We start from the raw sequence: 22,729 nt of genomic DNA, 5'->3' as shown, positions 1-22,729 counted from the left end.
CTTTAGAAAAATAGAGAAAATATTTGAATTGGCATGCCCCTGGAAAAGGGGCACCACACACAAATCTGTTCACAAGGGTATTCTACCAAACTGTTAAATATCAGAAAATCACAATGCTATGCATATTATAGAAAGCATAGAAGAAGAAGAAAAACCTTTCAATTGATTTCATAAAGTGGGTATAATGCTACAAACATTTCCAGTTTACACCAAAAATGAAAACCACAGGCCAATTTCACATATAAAATATTTGAAATTTAAAGTCCAAGTCTTAGCCGTAACCGGTTTGGCTCAGCGGATAGAGCGTCAGCCTGTGGACTGAAAGGTCCCAGGTTCGATTCCGGTCAAGGGCATGTACCTTGGTTGTGGGCACATCCCCAGTAGGGGGTGTGCAGGAGGCAGCTGATCAATGTTTCTCTCTCATCAATGTTTCTAACTCTCTCTCCCTCTCCCTTCCTCTCTGTAAAAAATCAATAAAATATATTTAAAGTCCAAGTCTTATATAAAATTATCAGCAAACAGAATCCAATAGCAAATTTAAAATAATGATACAGGATGACTATGCTGGGTTTATTCCAGAAGTGCCAACCACCCATTGAGGCGGACAGAGACAAAGATCCTCTCCTTAACTCTGCTCGGGTCTCCTGAGCTCCTCTGCTCTTCAACTTCTGTCTTCATCTCTGTGTTGTCCAGTTGTAACAAGAGTCTTGCTAAGTGGGTTTAGCAGTCCTTTTTTTATTATCATTTGTTCCTCTTTTTCCCCCCCATAACTCCCATCCTCCCAGTTCCCACCCCACCCTCCGCCCTCACTCCCCACCCACTGTCCTCATCCATAGGTGCACGAGTTTTGTCCAGTCTCTTCCCACATCTCCCACACCCCTTTCCCCCCCAAGAATAGTCAGTCCATTCCCTTTCTATGTCCCTGATTCTATTACGATCACCAGATTATTGATTCTTAGATTCACTTGTTGATAGATGCATATTTGTTGTACATAATTTGTATCTTTACCTTTTTCTTCTTCTTCCTCTTCTTAAAGGATACCTTTCAGCATTTGTTGATTATATAACCAAATGATTTTTTTTTTAAATCTTCACCCGAGGATATTTTTCCATTGATTTTTAGAGTGATGGGAAGAGGGAAAGACAGAGGGAAATACCATCACGCACACACCAGACCTACACTGGACCCTGCTACCAAGGTATGTACCAACCAACTGAGGTACGTGCCCTTGACCGGAGTTGAACGCAGGACCCTTCAGTCTGCAGGGTGAGCCAAACTGGCTAGGTCACCTCTTGGCTATTAAAAATAATGCTGAGATGAACATTGGTGTGCAGCTATCTTTTAAGAAGTAGTTTTCGATTGGAACCAAGATGGTGGCATAGGTTAACTCCGGGGTTTGCTGCCTCGTACAACCACTTCAAAAATACAACTAAAAGACAGAACGGACATCATCCAGAACCACAGGAAGGCTGGCTGAGTGGAAGTTCTACAACTAGGAGGAAAGAGAATAACATACCGAGACTCAGAGGAGGCACAGTGCTGAAGTCAAATACTAAGGTGCGGAGGTGCGCAAAGTGGGCTGGAAGCTGAGGGCGCAGTTGTCTTTTCCAATCGGGAGGGAGTCTCAGATTCTGAGCTCCACATCCGGGCGAGTCTCTAGGGACCCAGACTCAAATGGGAGAAGCGGGACTGTCTGGCTTCGGTCGGAACTCGAAGGCAGCTTTCTCTCCGAGGTTTGCAGCGGTTGCTGGGACTCTGAGAGGCAGAGCCCCTGGGACAGGACTGAGAGCAGCCATAACTGCTCGCTCAGCCTGCCCTGTTGATCCCCTGGGACACGCCCCACCCAAGCCCTGAACAGAGCCATTTGCGGGATAGCCTCAGGCAAAGGCTAGATTAGCACCTCCCTAGAGGACAGAAGTTCTCTCACTGCAGACACAGCTGATTCTCACAGCCACTTGACCTGGAGTTCAAATCCCCCCCAGTATTACCTACAACAATCAAGGCTTAACTACAACAAGGCTGCGCACAAAGACCACTAGGGGGTGCACCAAGAAAACATAAAAAAATGCGGAGACAAAGAAACAGGACACAAATGTCAGAAATGGAAGATATAGACCTCAAAACCACACTTTTAAGGTCTTTCAATAATTTTCTAAAAACTGCCAATAAATGTAGTGAGACCCTCAAGAAATCTAATGAGACCCTAGATGTTGTGATAAAGAACCAACTAGAAATTAAGCATACACTGACTGAAATAAAGAATATTATACAGACTCCCAACAGCAGGCAGACCAGAGGAGCGCAAGAATCAAGTCAAAGATTTGAAATGCGAAGAAGCAAAAAACACCCAACCGGAAAAGCAAAATGAAAATAGAATCCGAAAATACGAAGATGGTGTAAGGAACCTCTGGGACAGCTTCAAGCGTACCAACATCCGAATTATGGGGGTGCCAGAAGAAGAGAGAGAGCAAGACATTGAAAACCTATTTGAAGAAATAATGACAGAAAACTTCCCCCACCTGGTGAAAGAAATAGACTTACAGGTCCAGGAAGCGCAGAGAACCCCAAACAAAAGGAATCCAAAGAGGACCACACCAAGACACATCATAATTAAAATGCCAAGAGCAAAAGACAAAGAGAGAATCTTAAAAGCAGCAAGAGAAAGAAACCCAGTTACCTACAAGGGAATACCCATACGACTGTCAGCTGATTTCTCAACAGAAACTTTGCAGGCCAGAAGGGAGTGGCAAGAAATATTCAAAGTGATGAATACCAAGAACCTACAACCAAGATTACTTTATCCAGCAAAGCTATCATTCAGAATTGAAGGTCAGATAAAGAGCTTCACAGATAAGGAAAAGCTAAAGGAGTTCATCACCACCAAACCAGGATTATATGAAATGCTGAAAGGTTTCCTTTAAGAAGAGGAAGAAGAAGAAAAAGGTAAAGATACAAATTATGAACAATAAATATGCATCTATCAACAAGTGAATAAATAATCTGATGAACAGAATAAACTGGTGATTATAATAGAATCAGGGACATAGAAAGGGAATGGACTGACTATTCTTGGGGGGGAAAGGGGTGTGGGAGATGCAGGAAGAGACTGGACAAAACTCGTGCACCTATGGATGAGGACAGTGGGTGGGGAGTGAGGGTGGAGGGTGGGGCGGGAACTGGGTGGAGGGGAGTTATGGGGGGAAAAAGAGGAACAAATGTAATAATCTAAACAATAAAGATTTAATTTAAACAAAAAAAAGAAGTAGTTTTCAATTATTTTGAATACTAGGAGCCCGGTGCATGAAATTCGTGCACTGGGTGTGTGTGGAGGGGGAGTGTCCCTCATCCCAGCCTGCCCCCTCTCACATACTGGGAGCCCTCAGGCATTGACCCCCATCACCCTCCAATCGCAGGATCAGCCCCTTGCCCAGGCCTGACGCCTCTGGCCTAGGCGTCCGGCCCTGGCAGCGGGGACCTGCAGTGGCAGCGGGGGGCACCGCAATCACGCGGGCTCCGCTCCTGCCCCTGCAGGATGCCTCTGGCTGAGGCATCCGGCCCGGCCAGCGGGGACCCACAGCTGCAGTGGCCCCGCGATCGTGGGCTTCGCTTTAGGCCCAGGCAAGGGGCCCCTAGCTCCTGGGATTGCCAGCTTTGACCGTGCCCAGCTCCCATCGCTGGCTCCACCCCTACTTCCTGCTATCACTGGCCAGGGCGGAAAAGGCACCTGATTCTCTGATCATGGCTGGGGGGCAGGGCAAAGGCGGCCCTGGGCCCTGGCGCCTTTGCCCTGCCCCCCAGCTCTTAGCTCCCCCCTAGGTTTCCGATCACTGTCAGTGGCAGGGGGCTTCTTCCTGATTTCCCTTTCGCCTCCCTGCATTGTGCCTACATATGCAAATTAACCGCAATCTTGTTGGCAGTTAACTGCCAATCTTGGCAGTTAATTTGCATATAGCCCTGATTAGCCAATGAAAAGGGTATCGTCGTACGCCAATTACCATTTTTCTCTTTTATTAGTGTTGATATACCCAGAAGGGGAATTGCTGGGTAATATGGGAGTTTTATTTTTAACTTTTTTGGAAACCTCTATACTATTTTTCACAATGGCTGCACCATTTTACATTTCCACCAATAGGTATAAGGGTTCCAATTTCACCACATCCTCATCAACACTTGTTATTTTTTGTTCTTGTGATAATGGCCATCCTAAGAGGTGTGAGATGACATCTCATTGCAGTTTTGATTTGCACTACTTTTATGATTTGTGATGTCGAGCATCTTTTCATATGTTTGTTGGCTTTTGGTATAACATCTTTGGAGAACTGTATATACAAGTTCCTTTGCTTAGTTTTAAATTGTGTTATTGGATTTTTTCTTGTTGAGTTGTAGAACTTCCTCATATATTCTAGATATTAACTCCTACTTAGATATATATATGGTTTAGAAATATTTTCTTCCATTGGTTGTCTTTTCCTTCTGTTAATTGTTTGTTGTGAAGCACAGAAGTTTTTAAGCTTGGTGAAGTCCTATTTTGCTATTTTTACTTTTGTTGCCTGTACTTTTGGTGTCACATCCAAGAAATTGTTGCCAAATCCAATGTCTTGAAACTTTTCTCCTATGTTTTCTTCCTTCCTTCCTTTTGTAGTTTTAATGTTTACATCTTTTTTTATAGTTTTAAAAATATTTAAGAACTAGAGGCCCGGTGCATGAAAATTCATGCACTGGAGGGGGGGGGGGGTCCCTCAGCCTGGCCTGCCCCTCTCACAGTCCAGGAGCCCTCAGGGGCGGGAGGCGACTTGGCGATCAGGGAAGGCGACGCCCCATCACACCTCTGCTGCTCCCACTGCCGGCAGCACCTTGGCCGGCCCTGGTTACCTGAGCCTTCGGTGGCCAGGCAGCCTCCATCCAAGACTTGCCTACACATTGGGCAGCCCTGGGCGGCTGGGAGGCTGAGGGAACTGGGGGACTCCAGGGGCAGTCGCACGGCTGAGGGGACTGGGCATCGCCATCTTGAGGCTGTGGGTGCCGCCATCTTTGAGGGCGGGGAAATCAACTAGCATATTCCCTCCTTATTGGCTGTGGGCACTGCCATCTTTGCGATGGTGTGAGGGTCAATTAGCATAGTCCCTCTTTATTAGATAGGATGTTTTATTCTAAAATAATCTCAATTTACAGAGGAGTTGCAAGAATCACACAAACAATCCCTATATGCCCTTCACCCAGATTCACCAATTGGTTTTATTTTTTATTTAATCCTCACCCAAGGATATTTTTTTCTCTATTGATTTTTAGGGAGAGTGTAAGAGAGAGGGAAAGACAGAGAGAAATGTCAATGTGATTCATTGCCTCCTGCACGAACCCTGACTGGAAAGGAGACTACAACCAAGATATGTGCCCTTGACCGGAATTGAACCCAGGACTCTTTAGTCCAGGCTAATGCTCTATCCACTGAGCCAAACCAGCTAGGGCTATAACCAAATGATTTTTGACAAAGATGCCAAGATTACACAACCCCCAGACACTTCAACAAATGTTATGGGGAAAACTGGATATACACATGCAACAGAAAAAAGTTAGACCCTTACAGTGAAGCATAGTGGTCCCTCCTTTGGAAAAACTGCTGTTTGAACTACTCTGTTATTCTTGGTCTCTTATTCTGTAAGTTAACTCTGTTGTTTTCAGACTGTAAAATAACTTTGTTTTTAGCTTGAATAATAGAAAAGATAAACTTAACTGTCTGACCTTGCAAACTAGCCATCCAACTGATATGCTGATATTGATGCCAGGTGCCTGTATAGATATGTACTCAAGGTTACACACTGTCTACAAAAATAACTTACACAAAGAACTAGAAGGATATAAAAAGGAAATACTCCCTCCTGTTTTTGGTTCAGAATTTGACAGAGGTAATCTGCTCTGAACCTGCACACAATAAAGATGACTCCTAACTAATTGGCTCATTAAAGGGGTCTTGTCCAGCTCGCTGATTTGCGATACAACATTATACCGTATAAAAATAACTCAAAGTGAATTAAAGATGTAAACATTAAACATGAGAATAAATGGGTATGTTTTCAGAAAATAAAATTTTAAAAAGATAGGAGAAATTGAGACCCTGCCGACTTTTCAGTCAAGAGCAAGGGCCCAGCCTAGAACTCCTGGTCTGGTGCCCCAGGTCACAAGCACGCAGCCGCCCCTGACCTTGGTTCAAGGGGCCTTGCTCCTAGGGCCGGGGAACAAAATCCCAGGGCCTTTATGAAACAGGAAGTGACAAGCACATGCACTGAACTAGGTCCTGTATTGGGAACAAGTTCTATGAAGGACGTCATCAAAATAATTTTTCAAATCTGAGTATCAGTGATAGTGCTCAATAAATGTAGAGTTTCCAGAATTTGATAACTACTGCAGTTATGCAAGAAACATGTTTTGTTCTTAGGAGACACACACTGAAGTATTTAGGGGTAAAGAGGCATAATGGCTGGAACTTGTTCTTGAACGGTTCCAAAGAAACACTGTTGTTGTTTTTGAAGAAAGAAATAGACCAAATTTGGCTAAATATTAACAATTGGTGGCCCTAGCCAATTTGGCTCAAATAAACTCACAAAAAATTATTTGCAAGTTTGAATGTTGTTTTTTACATTAACAGAGCCAAACCGTCGACAATTGCCGGGAAGCAGAATCTCAACGCATTGAGACAATATCCCGGAGAAAGGTGTGTTTCACCTTGTTTTATACATTCCCGTCCAAGGAGGAGAGTAAGTGGGTGACATGAATCCACTGGTGCCGGTGAGGGAGGCGGGAGAAAGCGAGGCGGGGACACCTCTGGGATTGGATAAGGACTGAAACGATAGACACATGCTGCTTTCACACAGGCGGGTGCAGGACAGTTTACAGTCAACAATGAACAGAGAACAATACAATGAGGGGATTTGTGATCTGCACCCTGGCAGCGCTTGTTGCGCCCTGAGGGGACCGGGGAAAGGGAAGTTACAAGTTCCCCTGACGTTTCACAGGTGTTATCTTAGATGCAAAAAGAGAAAAGGCTCAGTAAAGATCGAAGCTGACCTTTGTCGGGGAAAATACTGGCCTAGGACATGACTACTCACTATAAACTGCTTTTTTAATTAAAAGTTTTTAATTTCAGACCATACTTTGTGGTTACTTTAGGTCTCCAAGTTTGCAAGACCAACACACAGGCCCTTCCCTGAGTTAGCCAGGTTAGCAGGTGGCCCCTTTTTGTCCACACAACCCCCTTTTGGTCATAAATTAATCCAAAGGATGCACTGATGACCAACCTTTCGACCGGATGGTGGAACCCGGAGCCCCACAGTGGCAGGAAGGCTCATTCCCAGGGTGTCTCAGTGTCGGCTTGTCTTGCTGAGCAGGGTGGACCACTGGGGATGGAGCAAGACCATCACTTTAGATGGCTTTCAAGATTGAATTATTATTATTATTATTATTATTATTATTAATTATTCAAAATAAAAGGCAGGTAAACGGGAGGCAGTCAGATCCTATACGTCCTTGTTAAAACATATTCTGGATCATTTCTAATTTTTGAGCCACCATGATCCGACTCTTTTTGCTGCTTGTCTTAAGTTTTGTTTTCTGCATCTTATATAACATTTACATACCAGGAACAAAAGTAACCATAATAAACCAGTAACACTGATTAGAAAGAGAAAATGTCTAATACTAGACAAGGAAAAGTCTGAGAGGAACAAGCATCCCAGCCAACCAGATCCCTTTACATGTATCATTATAATTTTTATTAAGCTAATTATATGTTTTCCTCCTTCATCCACTGTCACTTGTACCTTATGATACGTTTGGCCAGGTGAATTAAGACTCTCTACTATTTTATTATGCAGAAGCTCTAATTTTTCTTCTGGGCAGTTAGGTTCATCCATTCTTATAGTTAAACAATACTCATCTAAAATACTCAACTAGATTAGAACTGTATATAATTCTACCAGGGGAATTATTAGGGAGGTGTTCTTGGAGGGGTTTGTCCAAGATGGTCCTTTATAATAGACTAGAGGCCCGGTGCACAAAAATTTGTGCACTCGAGGGGGGTGGGGAGGGGGAGTCCCTCAGCCTGGCATGTGCCCTCTCGCAGTCTGGGACCCCTCGGGAGATAACCACCTGCTGGCTTAGGCCTGCTCCTGGTAGGCAGAGGGCAGGCCCAATCCCTAGGTGCAGCCCCTGGTTGGGCTCAGAGCAGGGCTGATTGGGGAGTTGGGGCACCGCCCCCTGTCATGCACAGAGCAGGGTGGATTGGGAGGTTGTGATGCCACCCTCAGTCACGCTCAGGGTAGGGCCAATTGGGGGGTTGGGGCACCGCCCCCTGTCACACTCAAGGCAGGGTCGATGGAGAGGTTGCGGCGCCACCCCCTGCCATGCACAGAGCAGGGCCGATCAGGGGGTGGGGGAGCCGCCACTCTCACACTCAGGGCAGGGCCGATGGGGAGGTTATGGCTCTACCCCATCACACACAGAGAAGGGCCTGTGGGGGAGGGGGGGCGGTTGGGGCGCTGCACCCTGTCACACACAGAGCTGCAGGGCGATCAGGGGGTTGGGGAGCTCCCCCCTATCAGGCACAGAGCAGGGCTGATCAGGGGGTTGGCGCACCTTCCCCTGTCACAAACAGAGCAGGGCGATCAGGGGGTTTGGGCGCTGCCCCCGTCACACTGATCCCGGTACTGGGAGGCCTCTCAGCTCCGCTGATCCCGGTGCTGGGAGGCATATTACCCTTTTACTATATAGGATAGAGGCCTGGTGCACGGGTGGGGGCCGGCTGGTTTGCCCTGAAGGGTGTCCTGGATCAGGGTGGGGGTCCCCACTGGGGTGCCTGGCCAGTCTGGGTGAGGGGCTGAGGGCTGTTTTCAGGCTGGCGGGTGACTGAAGCCTCCAACTGCTCCTTTTTTTCTTTTTTTTTATTCTGGGCCAGCTTTAGCTCTGGCTCCAGCTCTGAGGCCTCTGCTGCTGAAAGCAGGTATCTGGTTTGTTTGGGTTCTATAATCGAAACACTGTATCTACTCCAGCTCTGAGATCCTGGGCCAGCTGAAAGCAGGTTTCTGGGGTTTTGTTTAGCTTTTATATTTGTCACAATGTTTCAAACTGCAAGCTCAGAGGCTGGCAAGGCAGGCGGGGAACGTTGGATTCCTCCATCACTGAAGCAAGCAAGCCTCATGTTAGCTTCAAGCTGCCTGGCTGCCGGCCGCCATCTTGGCTGGCCGTTAATTTGCATATCTCGCTGATTAGCCAATGGGAAGGGTAGCGGACGTGTGGCTAATTACCATGTTTCTCTTTTATTAGATTGGATGCAGTACCAAAGCTTATATTGATAGTAGAAGACCAGTGTGTGGCCAATAAAACATTAACTTCAATAACATAGCTGATAATCAGAATATCATTGTTTAGTAGGTGGGAAAGATTAACAGACCCAAGTTATATGTTTTTCATATCTAATAAGGGAGGGAGGTACAGGGAGGCAAATATTGTTCCACTAGGAAACCGTAAGGAGGATAATAACAATATAAAAATCATTTTATATACATTCAATCAACAATAATTAGGTGATATAAGAACAAGGTTTGAGCAGCATCACTCTGCGAGCATAAAGGCCTTGTTGATGTCTTGCCTCCTCCCTGTTGGCGGCTTCTCATCCTTGAGCTGAAGGCAAGTGTCAGCAACAGGGGCAGATGTCCATTCGTGGTTAGGTACCTGATAAGGTGAGGTCCCTTTAACACTGTTGGAGAGAGTGTTTAATTAATGCATTTCCTAATGGACAAAAATCTCCAGTTATAAGTCATGGTCTTTGAATCTTTGCCTCCTGAGAATACTATGAAATGAATGTTACTAATTTATTTGTTTCTATAATACAGAATGTCTACTTTTTAGTTTTCCTTATATTTAGGAAACAAAAGATTTAAAAATCAGCAATATTTTAAACAGTCATAAGAATAATAATTATTCTCAGTTAATTTAGTCCCATAACCATTTTTGTTTATCCTGATTATTTGTCAGTATTTTTTTATGAATTCAGTTATTCCTTGAAGTTCTATAAATCCTCATCCTGTTCAAAGATCTGACCTGTTTAGAAGCCTGCAATTTACAGTAAGTCAGAGTCCTTTTCATGGATTTTTCTTAAAATATAACACACCTGCAAATGCCAAAGGAGCAGTTGGGAGCTTCAGTCACCCGCCAGCCTGAAAACAGCCCTCAGCCCCTCACCCGGACTGGCCAGGCACCCCAGTGGGGACCCCCACCCTGAAGGGGGTGTGACCAGCTGGCCAAAATAAAACAATGGCTATCTATGAATGACAAAACTTAAAGTAGCCTGGGTATGGATTCGATCATAATTTAGTTGATAAAAAACTTAGTTTTTCTATAAGATATAACATTCCAACACAATAATTTCTTGGTAAATAATAATTACTGTAAAATGACATAGAGAATAATATAAAGTCTATATATATTTAGATTCATTAGGCACATAAAGAACAAATAATATGTAAGATTTTAAATGTTGCACATGGCTTATTGGAAGTGAGCAATGGAAGTAATTCATAAACCCCCAGTATGTGGAGCACAAATACCCCAGCATCACTGCCAGACGGCCACAGGGAACCATCACTCTTGGCTTGCCTGGTGTCCCCGAATGAACACATGCTACCCCTGAGAGTGTCCTGTTTGAACTTGGCCCTGAATCTTTGTAAGTTCCTTTCTGGAGCAGACTGACATTTCCAGCACATCGAGGAGCCATCCCAGAGGAGTGTTTTTGCGGGGACAGAAAAAGAATTCCTCATGGTGTAAATGAGGAAGAGCAGGTAAGCACAAAGCTAGACTGAGGAGGCATCCCAGCCAGCTAGGCAGGCTCTGGGGGGAGAAAGACAGTCTGATCCCTGTGTTGGGCTTCCCCAAGATGAGGAAGAATGTGGGCCTGGTCCCGGGGCCAAGGCCGGACTGGAGAGGATTTCTAGCCGAGCACTAAGTCTTCGTCTGAGATGGAAAATGGCAAATCAGAGATCCAGAGGATGAGCCTATTGTTTTGTAGCAGAGGTGAAATGAGCTGGTGTTGAGTGCAGGGTGAGCGATGCATAAGGAGAGGTCCCCGATCCCATCCTGGGGCCCCCTTGGCTGGTTCGGGAGGGCCAATAACAGGGAGGCCTAATGGAGGCCAGCAATCGAGTCACTGATTGGGAGGTAAGTCCAGGGAAAGCTGCTGCTGCCTACTGCTCTCTGAGTAGCAAACTCGGGGTGACCAAAGCCGGGGTGATGGCTCCCCTTCCCCATGGAACCCTCCTGGGTTTTGGCACCAAATGTTAGGGTCACTGAAGGAGGAACTCACAAGGCCAAAAGTGGTAAAGAGTTATGAATTTATTAGGTCATCTGGATACCAGATGGACTGATCCCCAAAATGGCACCAGCACCCAAGGATGGGGAGTTAGAGATTATATATATATTTCAGAGAGAAAGGGAGAGGGAGAGAGAGAGAATGATGAATGATGAGAGAGAATCATTGATCAGCTGCCTCCTGCACACCCCTACTAGGGATTGAGCCTGCAACCTGGGCATGTGCCCTGACCAGGAATCGAACCGTGACCTCCTGGTTCAAAGGTTGACACTCAACCACTGAGCCCTGCCCATGAGGCAGGGAGTCAGAGGTTTTAAAGAACTCCAGATGGGCTTTTTTGGCCAGGAATTCTCTGGGTGGTCCAGATCCTGGACAAGTCCGGAGGGGAAAGATAGTGGTCTTAGCAAATCCAGTGTGGTCTAAGCGAAAGGGAATGTCGGTTGTGAAGTGGTCTAAAGGCCAGGTATTGACTCAATTTATGTGATCAGACCTAACAATAGTGTAACTGGACAACCAATGGGTCCAGGCTGCCTGTCACTACTTGAGCCAATTAAGCAGAGACAAATGGAATCATATATGAGCGTTGATTCCAAATCTTTCGGCAGTGTGGGAGAGCAGCAGGTCAGCCACAAACATCTGCTCTGCCCACCATAAGCCAGCTGCTTGTATTGGGTAGAAGGACAAAGATCACGTGGGAAAGGAGGCAATGAGGGCTGGGGCAGGACTCCATTGTATGGGGAAAGATGATTGTTTGTTCGTTTGTTTTTGTTTTATATTTGTCTTGATTTCAGAGAGGAAGGGAGAAGGAGAGATAGAAATATCAGTGATGAGAATCCTGCATCAGCTGCTTCCTGCACGCCCCCTACTGGAGATCGAGTCCGCAACCCGGGCATGTGCCCTGACCGGAATGGAACCCGGGTCCCTTTGGTCTGCAGGTGGACACTCTATCCACTGATTCAAACCAGCCAGAATAAGATGATTATTAATCTTTCCATGTTAATAGGCAGTTCTTGAATGAGGATGGACCGCATTCCAAGGTTGACTGCCAGGTCCCTGGGGCTTTCAACTCCCAGCCAGGTCAAAATGTGCTTTGTTTAACCAAAACAAGGCAATCATGGTTAACAGAGCATGATTAATGTTTCTTATAACTGTAGCTAGTCCCCAATATTCTATTTCTGCCCCTAACAATAGGAGGTGAGAGGAGTTAGCTTGACATGCAGACAGGGCAGGGGTCCAGTGGGAAACAAAGGCAGGTGGAACATAGGCAGGGCAGACACAGCAGTTTGAGCAGCCTAACCAAGGAACCAACCACGCAGGAATAATAAAATGTTTCTGGACTCAGAGCGGGAGGCATGGGAAACTAGGGCGGGCCTGCAACAATAAGGTGAACTGACGCCTAGAAACAAAGAAAGTTCAACATAGGGACAGAGAAAGAACAGAAACAGGGACAGTTCAGGTCCAGGTCCGCTGCTGGGCAAGAACAATGAGGAAATTAATCAGGTGGCAACACAGGCAGACAAAGAGCAGGCTTGTAGCAGATATACCCCTGGACTACAAGGCTTCACGGGCAACCCATTAAAGGGCCCCCCTCCCCATGAGGGGAGTCTGAATCTGCTTGCAATAAATTTTCCACACTTTTGCTTAAATCTTCTGGTCCATGGAGCTCATGCCTCGGTGTCTGAAGACATGATCCTGGGAAACGTCTGGGCTCACGGTTCCGGTTATCAGAGGGGCCTCCAGGAAGGCTGACTAAGTCTGAAGGCAGGTAAGCAGAGACACGCCCCTTGTTGCCCAGCCGGCATGGCTCCATGGTTGTTTAACAGCTGAAAGAAATTAATTGTTGATTTGTTGATGTTAGCCAAAATAAATTTGTGAACAAAATAGATCCAGAGACATAGAAGCATAGAACAGACTGTGGAATCTCAGAGGGAAGGCGGGGGAGGGTGTGTGGGTGGGAAGAGATCAACCAAAGAACTTGTACACATATAAGCATCACCCATGGACATAGACAATAGGGTGAGGAAGGCCTGGGGTGGGGGTGGGGCGGGCTAGAAGGGGTTAATGGGGGGAAAAGGGGGGTATGCTGGTATGTAATACTTTCAACAATAAAGAATTCATTTTTTTTAAAAAAAGAGAGAATAAAGCTCATTTTGGTATATTAGCATAAAGCTGATGAATATTCTATTGAAATCCTTTCCTAAGACCTCCCCTAAACGCCCAGCCTTTAAAATTCCTCAAAACAGCCCAACTGGTGTGGCTCAGTGGTTGAGCATTGAGCCTATGAACCAGGAGGTCACAGTTCAACTCCTGATCAGGCCACATGCCTGAGTTGTGGGCTCAATCCCCAGCTTGCAGGAGGCAACCAATCAATGATTCTCTCTCATCATTGATGTTTCTATCTCTCTCTCCCTCTCCCTTCTTCTCTGAAATCAATAAAAATATATTTAAAAAATAAATAAAACCCTTCAAAACAAAGGCCCAGCCTGGCCAGAGTTGCTCAGTGGTTGAGCATCAGCCCGTGAACCAAGCAAGAGGTTACTGGTTTGATTCCTGGTCAGGACATATGCCCAGGTTGCAGATTTGATTCCCAGTAGGGGGCGTGCAGGAGGCAGCCAATTGGTATTTCTCTCTCATCATTGATATTTCTATCTCTATCTCTCTCTCCCTCTCCTTCCCTCTCTCTCTAATATCAATAATAATTTTTTTAAAAGGCCCAGAATGTGCTCTTCTGAATAATGAATTTAAGTAAAATAACTTTGAAGGTCAAAAGTAAACTAATACAGAGTTAGAATTTGGTTCTTTTCTACTTTGTTAAAAGGACAAGGATTTTCCTCTTGCTTTTCTGATATAAGGAGACTTATTTGTTCTTCAAGCAATTTGGTGAAGTATATGTTTTTCTCTCTATCTTATCCCTCCAGAATTTGGCAATTCATATATATATATATATATATCTTATTGATTTCAGAGAGGAAGGGAGAGGGAGAGAGACAGAAACATCAATAATGAGAAAGAATCATTGATTGGCGACCTCCTGCATGTCCCCCACTGGGGACTGAGCTCACAACCCAGGCATGTGCCCTTGACTGGAATAAAACCCGCGACCCTTAGTTCATAGGCCAACACTCTACCCACTGAGCCAAACCAGCTAGAGCTTGGAAATTCTTAATGAGTGAGTCATGGCATAATGTTCCTTTCCATTAATTCAATAAGACCAATTTCCAATTGTGGTTTATTAACCAAGACTTTGGCTGGAATGTCATGTCTGAGGGAGACATGTCTAGATTATGGATGTCTCCAAAAGCCTTAAAAAACGAAGACTAACTTTGAAGCCAATAAAAGCCCCTTGGAGAAAGCCTGGTACCGTGCTTGGTCATGTGGTTCATGGCAGTCTTTCCAGGTAAGGAACAAAGGTTATTTTCCTGAGAGATGGCAAGGAAGGAACCTCAAAACATTTGGGAACCTCAAGAATGTGAGGAATTCACCCAGGCCTACAGGTGCTGCAGGAAACCTGATGGCAGCTAGGTGGCCCGCTTCTTTGTCCTGGGGGCGCTAATTAAGGCTCAGTCATGAGATTCCAGCAAAGTATATCTAAAAGAGCCTAAACAATCAACTACTATTCTAATTGTGTTCATGCAAACAATCAGGCCAAATTGAAACTGGACTTAATACAGTAAATAAACTGGCCTTAATTTGACTCCTTAATCAAAATGAGGGTGATTTTTGGGGAGTAGGGAATGTATTTCAACAGACTATAATACACAGTTGCGAATATTAGACTCTAATTCAAGTAATTGTCTTCAAACTTTTATTTTTCACCTATGGATTGAACTGGATCCTGATTTTTTCAAATTTTCTTAAATATTTTACGACAGCCCTCAAACTAATATTTCTTTTTTATCCCATCCTTAGACTTGGAATTAGTGAGAACTAACATTTTTTCCCTTCCACTGGACCATTTGTCATAATTCTTGTCATTCTAGCTTTTGCCCCAATAATACTAAAATTTATAACACAGTTTGTCTCCACCAGGTTACAAGTCCTACTCACACTCAGGGAATATGACCCCTAGACACCATCACCAACTCCTTCTGTGCTCAAGCCTTATCGCCTCTCTGACAGAGAGCAGAGATCTCTTGGATACAAAGGAAAACTTCGTCCCTCTTCAGCAGGAAGCAGCTATAGAAAAAACCCTGCATCCCCTTTCTCTGAAAGAATTCAGAGCCAAGATCCTTGAGGGGGGAGTCGAGGAGGCAGTTAAACAGAAGTGAGCAGAGCAAGGACGATGGGCCAGGTACAGTTCAACAGGGTGGGAAGCCCCAGCTGCCGAGCAACGGACAAATAGAGGCTGGAACCTTACCCCACAGCGTACCACTGGCCATGCAGTTTGGACCACCTGACCTTTCCTCCCTAGAGATAACATAGGCTGTGGTGGTATTTCAGTTCCAGGAGAGCAACAAAGCCAGCCACTGACCTCAGGACCAGCTGCATTGGCCCTGGTGCTGGCCAATCAGTGGCAACCACAACTCTAAAAGGACACACCTGGAAAACTGTTAAGTATTCTATTGAGATCTTCCCCTGGGGCCACCCTTAAATCTCCACCCTTAACACCCTAGGATAGCGGACCCAGCAAGCTCTCCCTCCAGGGGGCGCACTGTGCCTTTCCCCTCCCTCCCTCCTGCACCCCTACAGGTTACCATTAGCTTCTTCACGCGCAAGCTCCAATGGTGCTTCCTCTATATCTGGTTTCCTAAGCCCATTTCTTCTAGGAATTACTTTTTCTACCTCTGCGATTTACCAAATAAATGTCCTCTTACAGTTTGGGTTTTGGCTCAGAATTCTTTCCTAGCCAGAACCCAAGTACTGAGGTTGCTGAATCCAGGTTTGGTCTGACTCTGCCAGTCAAACACCTGGTGCCCTTCCCACTGCCTACAACATAAGGAAAAGACTGTGTTCCCATGGAAAGAGCCTAAGGTATAGTAAGTGAAAAATTTGTCAGAGAACCATGTGTTTGGTATGACTGCAACTCTGTAAAAAACAAAATATTTTTAATACATACATACATACAAATGCAGAGAAAATAGGACAGTAAGATATACAGTAGAATATTGATGGTGGTTACATTTGGAGGAAGGTATAGCTTTCAAATTTTATACAGAAGTTAAAATGGTACTGAGTTTTGACTGAGGAGACAAAGCAATAATTTCAGGTGCCAATAGAATGTGAATGTGCATAAATCACAAAGGAAATGTGTGAGAACTAGTTTCGTGTCTTTTGAAAGCGCAGAAACAGGAGACCTGTGTGGGGCTTATTTCGCAATGGCACTGCCAGAGACAGAGGGGGTGGGGCTGGCGGTAAACTCGAGGAGATGTTCAGGGGTCCTGGGACAGCCAAGCGGAGAAACAGCACAGCACAGGCTCACCCCCTCCCCCAGCTCCTGCGGTTCCAGCTGACCTCGCGGTGCCTCCGAGAAGTCACTGGCTAGTAACCTGTTCTTTTTTTTTTTTTTTTAACCTGTTCTTTATTAAGCATCTTTGCCCCGCCTCGCAGCTTCCAAGTATCAGTAATACTCGGTGATTCCGCTTTGCGTCGTCTCGGTGTTAACAGTTCCTGTGAAAAATCTTCTAAACGCACTTTTTAACACTATGAGCTAGTAAGGTGTTTATGCATTATGCTCAGATATTATTAAAAAAATAAGGGGTGGAAAAAAAAGCCTTGTGTCAGAAGTGGGATTCGAACCCACGCCTCCATTCGGAGACCAGAATCCCCAGCAGGGAAGCAGAGCTTGAGTCTGGCGCCTTAGACCACTCGGCCATCCTGACACCAGCAGCAGTAGGCGGACTTCTTACTCAAGTAAATACAGAACGCCCCTCCCTGCCGGCACCACGCGCAGCCCGGAAGCAGAAGGGCGGCGCGGACAGTGACGAAGCCGCCGGCAGGAGGGAGAGGACGGCCGGCGGGAGCCGAAGCAGGTGACTGCGGACCAGTGAGCGCGGGCGTCAGGGCTTAGGCTGCCCCCGAGAGGGGTGACCGCCCAGGGCCGGCGGGAGGGAGGGGAGCCGGGCTGAGCCTCCCGGGGTTCTTTATCTGAACGCAGGGGGAGCAACAACAGTGAAAACACGTGACCCCTAGTCTACGGCCCCGTTTTTCTCGTTTGTTTACGTTTCTTTTGCGCCCAGAACTGCTTTGCGGCTCCAGGAGAAGTTTCTCGGGCGCGGAAAGCGGCCAGGACACAGCCGGTGGCCCGGGGACACCCAGGGTTTCTCAGGGCGTGGCCCCGCCCGTCGCAGAGCCCCCTCCCCCCGCCCCTCGCAGAGCCCCCTCCCCCCGCCCCTCCAGAGCCCCGCCTCTCGCAGACCCCCCCACAGCAGAAACTGAGCGGGGAGCGGCCCTCTGAGCGGACGGCGCCCCCCGCAGGCACCCCAACACGCCGCCGGGGTTCAGCGGCTGTATTTGGGTCGTGAGTTCGGGAATAGAAACACCAATTTGGGAGTTTTAAGTAGATTTTGTCCCGATGGGTTATTTTCTGTATTTATGAACACAACGGTGTTCCCTTCCCTTTCAGTAAGGTAAAGGTTAGGGCTCTTTTCTGCATGGAAAATAAATAATGCGTTATATTGTAACTGAGAGAGATGAACATAAGACGCCTTAACAAGCCAAATTAATTTGGAGTCTTTTTTTAAAAAATACATTTTAACACCCTTACTGGTTTGGCTCAGTGGATAGAGCATCGGCCTGCGGACTCAAGGGTCCCAGGTTCGATTCCAGTCAAGGGCATGTACCTTGGTTGATTGATGTTTCTCTCTCTTTGATGTTTCTGGCTCTCTATCCCTCTTCCGTTCTCTCTGTAAAAAATCAATAAAATATATTTTTTTAAAAATACGTTTTTATTGATTTCAGAGAGGAAGGAAGAGGGAGAGACAGAAACATCCATGATGAGAGAGAATCATGGATTGGCTGCATCCTGCACGTCCCAGGATGGAGCCCACAACCAGGGCACGTGCCCTTGACCAGAGAGGAACCTGGGACCTTCAGGTTCGCAGGGCAACACTCTATCCAGTGAGCCAAGCCGGCGAGGGCTAATTTGGAGTCTTTTTTACACCAGCAGGGTCAGAGGAATATTGCTTCCAGAGTCTGAGCAAGAACATGGAGGAAGCTTTCCCTTTTTATATTTTTCTAATGTCTTTGTCTCCTAAGTATGGGGCTTCCAGTCCCTTTTGCAAGTTTTCAAAAGAGCCCTATATGTGCTTATCAGGTATCTCGCAGGAAGCCTTGAGTACAGATAACTAAGAGACACCTGGCATGAGGGGTAGCTAGTGTTGTGCCCAGATTTCAAAGTTCCCAAGACCCCCAGGGAGCCAGTCAGTCCGATGCAAAAGCAAAGAGTCCTTTATTATGCAAGCCGGCCTACGCTCCCCGTTCACCAGACCCACCGACACAGCGGAAAGTCCAGCGGCCGAGAGAGCGAGGCCTGATGGGACAGGGGGTTTTAAAGGGGGGTGGAGTGGGGGCTGGAGAGGGCACTGTGGGCCCTGCCGATTGGCCAGGCACGAGTCGGTACAGGATGTGGTCATAGTGATGGCGTGCACTTCCCTTGATCATCATTGGTTAATCCAGAGAAATCCTGGGCGTGGCTAGCAGCGGCTTCTTCCCCTGAGGAAGCACATGGCTCTGTCCCAAAATGGAGGACCCAAGGCAAGATGGAGGGCACACATGGCTCTGTCCCAAGATGGAGGACCCAAGGCAAGATGGAGGGCACACATGGCTCTGTCCCAAGATGGAGGACCCAAGGCAAGATGGAGGGCGCACATGGCTCTGTCCCAAAATGGAGGACCCAAGGCAAGATGGAGGGCACACATGGCTCTGTCCCAAAATGGAGGACCCAAGGCAAGATGGAGGGCACACATGGCTCTGTCCCAAGATGGAGGACCCAAGGCAAGATGGAGGGCACACATGGCTCTGTCCCAAGATGGAGGACCCAAGGCAAGATGGAGGGCGCAGTCCTTGTCCGGCTCCTGCTGCTGCCGCTCGAACTCGCCACAAGGCAGGATGGCCCCCCCGCACAGCACCCGCAGCTGGCCTGCGGGCAGACCGGGACTCCTGCAGCAGCGCATCTAGGCGGCACAGGCCCAGCAAACGGGGTGCGGCCGGTGGAGTGGCCCAGCTCTGGAGGAGCGGCATCCGCTCGGAGCAGGCCCGGCCCATGGGGCCGGCGCACCGCAGCATGGCGGCCTCCCCAAGCCAGGGCACGCGCCCCACTCCACTGCCGCCGCTGCTGCACTGGGCCTGGTTGCGAGGGGGGGGGGGGGCAGCCAGCGCCGGGCTCCCGCTGTGGGCCGGGGAGCCAATGCCCCCCACATGGGGCCCGGCGGTCGGCCCACGCAGGCCCCGGTCCCCCCGACCGGGCCCCGAGGGCCGCACGGACCCTCGGCCCCAGCGCAGGCAAGCGGGGAGCCGACCACGGGGGAAGGGAGGAAAGAGCGAGGCGGTGAGGCCTTCCGCTCCCATGACCTCCCCCGCGGTCGGACCCTGCCAGGCCCCCACCCCTCGGCCCGCCGCCGGCCACCACACAGCCGGTCCGGAGACTCGGACCCGCTCCGGGGAGGCCAGGCCCTACGGCGGGCGCGGAGGGATCTCAGAGCCGGGCGGTCAGACACCCCCCCACCCCCCCCCCACCCCCGCACCGCCCGGAGAGGCAGGAGGTGCGCCTTTCAGCTAGGATGGCAGCGGAGCGGCCTGCAGGTCAGACAGCTGGGCTTATTTTCCCTATCCTGAGAGCAGGCGTGTTTCACAGAAGCCAATCACAGCAGGATTAACTCACAGAACAGAGGACTGTCTGTGTCTAGTGGAAATTTCAAACAGCAGTTTTTACAAAATAGAGGTTGCTATGCTTCAAATGTACTGTATTTTCTTTAAGGTACTCCTGACATTGCAAGAGTAACCTCTTCAAATTTATAATTAGTGGCATTTTTTTCCTACTTGCCAAGTGCTGCAGATTTCCCATATTGAAATGGTTTTGAAACTGGGTTATTTCTAAATTTTCATTTTCATGAGCAATACTCTAAAGAGCATGCTTGCTTAGATAAATATTTTCAGATACTGGCAATTATTTCCTCAAATTTCTAGAAGTGAAATCACTATATCAAAGTTTATCTAGTTTTAAATGCTTTTAATAAATACAGGCCAGCCGAAGCCGGTTTGGCTCAGTGGATAGAGCGTCGGCCTGCGGACTGAAGGGTCCCAGGTTCGATTCTGGTCAAGGGCATATACCTTGGGTTGCGGGCACATCCCCAGTGGGAGGTGTGCAGGAGGCAGCTGATCGATGTTTCTCTCTCATTGATGTTTCTAGCTCTCTATCTCTCTCCCTTCCTCTCTGTAAAAAACCAATAAAATATATTTAAAAAAAATAAATAAATAAATAAATAAATACAGGCCAATTTCTTACCTAAAAATTTGAAGCAATTTAGGTACCCCAAACTTGATCGGCACAGAATACTATAAAAAACAGTAAAATGGGTGAAAATGGTGAGGCATTGTTATTTGCTTTCATTAATGAGGTTCAACATTCCTGTTACAGGATTTGTTTTACCTAATTTGTATTGAGGTGTTCATCTTCCCTTATTGATCTGTTAAACTCATTATATGAAAGATAAACTTTTGCAATAGTTTCCATTTACCAAGAATCCAGACAGAAGTTCCTTTTACTAATAAGAATCCTATTAAGTCCCTTCAACATCTCATAAAAACTACGAGCTATAAAATTAACAAGGGTCGAATGTCAATCTTTAAAAACCAAACCCTGGCCCACATTTACTGCCTTTATAATGTTATCATGTGATACAGTCACTTTTATTACTGGTCATTTTTTGTCCCACCCTTATTTCTCTGTTCCTTTATGCATATTAAACTCCTTTTACCTTATTTCACTTTATGTTGTAAACTGTTTGAAGTCCTTTCTGGGATAAGGATTTCTGAGATGTAATTAAACATGCAAATATTTTACTATTTACTAACAATATTTACTGTGCAATAGGACTTGCCTTTTCATGAAAACATTTACAAGAGAAACTTTGAAAAGCCCCCTAAATAATCCTATGTAATAAAAGCCTAATATGTTAAGTGTCCAGTTATGTGGTCATCTGTTCAACCAATCAAAGCATATGTGTTAATGATATACTCAGGCTGCTCACCATGACATCCACTGACCACCAGGGGGCAGACGCTCCAACCAGTTGGTTCGCTTGCTGCTGGGGTTCTGCTGTTCGGGACTGAGCAAGACTAGCCCTGGAGCCTTCCCGTGGTCCCTCCCCAGCTCTGATCATGCACCGGTGGGGTCCCTCGGCCTGGCCTGCTCCCTCTTGCAATCTGGGACCCCTCAGGGGATGTTGGAAAGCCAGTTTGGGCCCAATCCCACAGGCCAGGCCGAGGGACCGCACTGGTGCACTACTTTGTGCACCGGGTCTCTAGTTTTCAATAACAGGAGTGGGGTGAAAATTGAGATGAAGCTATATTCAAAGTGGGATTGGCATATATTGTTGTTGAATTTGAGACATAGTACTGAATATTTTCTTCATTTTTGTGTGTGCTTTGAGATTTCCAAAGTGCAGATGCAAAATGAGGTGGAGTAGGGGGGCATCAATAACCTCATCAAAAGCATCTATTACTATTTTTTATATACTTCTTTAGTTTTTTTTATGTGTAGGTTGAAAAATATGAAACCTCACTACACTAAAATAAATTTTCTTTTTAAAAAAAAAAAAAATATATATATATATATATATTGGGGGGGAAACCAAGATGGCGGCATAGATAAACACCGGAGTTTGCTGCCTCGAACAAACACTTCAAAAATACAACTAAAAGACAGAACGGACATCATCCAGAACCAGAGGAAGGCTGGCTGAGTGGAAATTCTACAACTAGAAGGAAAGAGAAAAGCATACTGAGACTCAGAGGAGGTACAGTGCAGAAGTAAAATACTAAGGTGTGGAGGTGCATGTGGAGCGGGCTGGCGGCTGAGGGCACGGTTGTCGTTTTCAATTGGGAGGGAGTCTCAGACTCTGAGCTTCAGTTCTGGGCGAGTCTCTAGGGACCCAGACTCATATGGGAGAAGCGGGACTGTCTGGCATCGGTCAGAACTCAAGGGCAGCTTTCTCTCCAAGAGGCTTGCAGCGATTACCTGGACATTGAGAAGCAGAGCCTCTGAGGGCAGGACTGAGAGCAACCATAACTGCTAACCCCGCCCTGTTGATCCCATGGGACCCGCCCCACCCAAGCCCTGCAGGGAGGCTTTTGCTGGATAGCCTCAGGCAAAGGCTAGATTAGCACCTCCCTAGAGATCCAGGAGCCAGGAAACCCAGAGGTCAGAGTAGGAC

The 22,729-nt window shown here is 46.9% G+C and overlaps 1 long non-coding RNA gene and 1 other non-coding gene across 2 annotated transcripts in view; both read right to left on the bottom strand.

Moving 5' to 3' along the window:
- Positions 1-22,729, bottom strand: part of LOC132237566 (uncharacterized) — a 228,501-nt gene that overhangs the window by 197,861 nt on the left and 7,911 nt on the right. The gene's annotated exons all lie outside the window — the stretch shown is intronic.
- TRNAL-CAA (transfer RNA leucine (anticodon CAA)) lies at positions 17,073-17,176 on the bottom strand. The gene is made up of 2 exons: positions 17,139-17,176; positions 17,073-17,118 (listed from the first exon to the last, which is right to left on the bottom strand). It is a non-coding gene; the product is annotated as a tRNA-Leu (tRNA).

The sequence above is a fragment of the Myotis daubentonii genome, chromosome 6 (assembly GCF_963259705.1).
Source record: "Myotis daubentonii chromosome 6, mMyoDau2.1, whole genome shotgun sequence".
NCBI lineage: Eukaryota > Metazoa > Chordata > Mammalia > Chiroptera > Vespertilionidae > Myotis > Myotis daubentonii.
The sequence above is the reverse complement of the archived record's forward strand: the minus strand, read 5'-3'. Positions and strand labels throughout refer to the sequence as shown.